General features: G+C 39.7%; 1 long non-coding RNA gene across 1 annotated transcript; it reads right to left on the bottom strand.

The window, feature by feature from the left end:
• Positions 1-246: 246 nt before the first annotated feature.
• LOC107571018 (uncharacterized) lies at positions 247-1,101 on the bottom strand. Its single transcript, XR_001607122.1, has 3 exons — positions 817-1,101; positions 401-479; positions 247-320 (listed from the first exon to the last, which is right to left on the bottom strand). It is a non-coding gene; the product is annotated as an uncharacterized lncRNA (long non-coding RNA).
• Positions 1,102-3,564: the final 2,463 nt, after the last annotated feature.

The following is a 3,564-nucleotide window of genomic DNA, read 5'->3' as shown; positions in this document are numbered from 1 at the left end:
AAGCCCAATCTGGTTTAGCATGCGTCGCCTCCGGCTTACAGCAAGCAAGTTCTATGAAGCAGCTCGTGTGAGGTCAGAATCCACTGCAAAAACACTTGCTGGCCGGATCATTAAAGGTGCCCCCCAGACCAAAGCAATGCGTAGAGGAGTGGAACTTGAGCCAGAGGTTCTTCGCCGCTATGCTGAGACCTTCAATGTCAATGTACTTCCATGCGGTCTCATCATCCACCCCGAAGCTCCACACCTTGGTGCTAGTCCAAATGGCAAGGTGGTAGACCCAAATGAAGACCCTCCCTATGGCCTGGTAGAAGTTAAGTGCCCTGATGTGAAATACATAGGAGAGGCATCACACACAGAGTCTGTTGGGGGCCAAGCAAAACTACGGAAATCACACACCTACCACTGGCAAGTCCAGGGTCAGCTGATGGTCACTGGCTTATCTTGATGTGATCTGGTGACAAATACTAGGGGTGACTTCACTGTGGAGAGAGTATGGAGAAATGATGAGCTGATCCAAGAAATCAAGGCTAAAGCTGATGAATTCTACTTTGGCACATACATTCGTGTTTTGCTAGGGAGAAAATAGGCAAGAAGTGTTGCCTAACCAATGATGTTTCTTTCATTCACTGTTAAATAGTAATTTAGTTCGCAAAAAAATAGATCAGATGATTAGTCATTCATAGTTCATTTAAGCGTTAACTGCAGTACACTTTAGTATTTTCTTTATAGCTTGTTATTTAATTTAGATTAAGATTTATGATAAATGTTTTTCAAATCTTTATTGCCGAACATTGAAAATATATTGTTAAAACTTACTTTTCCCAAGCTGGAAAGATGAGTCAATGACAGTCAATGTGCTAAAAATCTGAAAGATGCTGTTGCAGGTCATTAAGAAGAGTTAGTTTATGTTAATTATTAAAATGTTAATGTAGTCTCTTTTGCTGTTTTTCCCAGACACATTCATAATTATTATTTCTGCCAGTACGCTGTGGCAACCCTTTTTTGTTTTTGGTGTGTGCGCTTGAGCGCTTTATGCTATTAAAGGCTCATTATTATGATTTATATGGTTTATTAATAAACATGCGACTAATAGTCGACTAATGCTTAAAATGAACAACTACTAGTCGACCAGAAAAATCTTAGAGTCGAGGGAAGCACAAAGGTACGCTACAAGAGTTGAAACACAAAGGTACGTTACAAGATTGACTACTTTTAGTCTCCGCCATTGTTCTGGAAGCGCTTTTACCGGAAAGAGTTTTCCCTACTTCCGGCTTGCTGACGTCACGTTGTGAAATAGGCCTATCTGTGTGCCCGCTCTCTGGAGAGTTGAGACGACAGTTCCCGAAGGTAGTTGCATTAACAAGTAGATGCATTAGGCTTACAATCGACATTACAGTCAGTGGTTGATCTGCTGAATTAGTCATTTGGTAGTTTGTTTTTGTATTTCTGTCACTAATGATTTGCTCTCGGTCTTCTAAAAGTGCTAACAACTTGTACAAAATATCCACGTTCTTAGAATTAGAATGTCTAATCAAATTATTGTACTTAATCAGAATATAAATAACACCAAATTTGCTGTTGTTGGCACACTTTGTAGACAAAAAAACAACAACAAAAAAGAAGACCAAGAGAGAAAGAGCGAAGGGAGGCTGCTAAAGGCAGTTCAACATTGCAAACATGGATTCAAAGCTTCAGCAAGCCAGCAGGTAAATCATCATATAGAATATTTAGCAGTTTGTCACACTTTAATTCTTGTAATTAAGTATATTTCCCATTATAATCACTTGTCTTAGATGATACTAGTAATCTATATAACACATCATATTTATAACGTTTGATTAAAACCATAATAATAGAAGGCCTATAAATAGTTTAAAAAAAGGAATATAGATGTTCTAAATCTTGTTTATTAGTAGGCTATATAATATAGATTTATGCTGTATAATATTAACTTAAATGTCTAATACTCATACTTTCATTGAAGATGAAGCAGAAGCAGGAGGTACAGGTAAAACTGTTAAACTAGCTGACAGCAAAGGAATATGTAAATATTGTAAAAGGTTTATTATTCATTCCTTATATTAAGATGAAACTGCCCCAGAGTTAACTCAACAAAGTGAAGGTCTTGGAACTGAGCCAGAGACAGAAAATGTTCAGATTGAGAAAGAAAGGCAATACAATGAGACAGAGAGGGAAGAGGCAGAGGCAGAACAGGAAGATATGGAGAGTGAGGCAGCCACAGCCATGTATTAAGCACCCATCTGCTGTACACAGGGCCGCATTAACCAGTGGGCTAGGCAAGGAGGGGGCTCGTGATTGGCTGTGGAGTAGCTTGATGGACACCGGTAGCGCCGATCGCCAAAGCCCCACCACGCCCCTCACTTTTTAGCGCTATTATTTAGTTGAGTTTTTCCGTAAATTCCATGCATTACCATTAGAGATTAAAATGTCACATTTGAATTTGGTTTATCGATCAAATGCATTTATTATATATTTTACTTTCGAACAAACTGTGCACGTAGCCTATCTATCAGGTGATCGCATAACCAGGGCCACATTAACCATTCGGCTAGGCGGGGCTGAAGCATGAGTTAGTCACTAAAATCCACAGCTAGTTTATTTTACTAAAGCTGATGATGGAGTGGGAGTTGTGGAACCGCAAATGGACCGGACACATGGAGCCGATAAAAACACTGCGTCATCATCCCCACAGATTTTAGGTTAGTTTGATTATTAACTTTTGTGTTTGAACAAACTCTATAGGCCTAGTTTATTCGCTTATGGGTTGAGAAATTCATTTTGTGCGTCATGATGTAAGCTTTTCATTTAAACGCATTTTGGTTTAAAAACGAATTTAACTGTTCAGGGACATTAAGCAGTGGGGCAGAATTCATTTTGGCAAATGCGCGCTTAAGACGGTTTCTGATACGCGCGGCGCACACTTGCTCGTACAGCGCCTGACTAGAGTTATTTTTCGCGCCTTGTGTTTAAACGTTCAACGTAAACGTAATGAACGTTAACAGTTAAAGATAAAGCATGTGCACTAGTTAGCTATTATGAAATTTTAAAGGGATATATAGTTCACCCAAAAATTAAAATCAAAATCAAGTTGTTCTGAACCTGTATGAATGTATTTGATCTCCTCAACATAAAACAAGATCATGGGCATCGGAACCATTGAATGAGGGTGGGACAGGACCCACCCACTTTTGAAGACCAATGATATTGGACCCACCCACTTTTACCGTCTCTAATTCAGCGAATGTGTACTTTTCAGAGTGCCGTCAGTCAAATCCATTCCACATGACGAATGCCTTAATAAATTAAACTCCATTTAGCTACAGCCTTGAATTCCATGCTGCTGCTTCCTCAAATCCATTCCACTCGGCTATAATTAAACTCCATTCAGTGTTTTAACTACTCGCGTCTGCTGCACTCCCGCGACACAGCAAAGTAAACAAAGCATCAGCATCTGCTGCTCAGATACACCTAACCCAGGAGTAGGCAAGTTCGGTCCTAGAGAGCCGCAGTCCTGCAGAGTTCAGCTCCAACCCTGAAAACAAA

This window comes from Sinocyclocheilus grahami, unplaced genomic scaffold, assembly GCF_001515645.1.
Source record: "Sinocyclocheilus grahami isolate Dianchi unplaced genomic scaffold, SAMN03320097.WGS_v1.1 scaffold1536.1, whole genome shotgun sequence".
In the NCBI taxonomy this organism is placed as follows: domain Eukaryota; kingdom Metazoa; phylum Chordata; class Actinopteri; order Cypriniformes; family Cyprinidae; genus Sinocyclocheilus; species Sinocyclocheilus grahami.
Note: the sequence above shows the minus strand (reverse complement) of the source record. Positions and strands in the feature narration are given on the sequence as shown.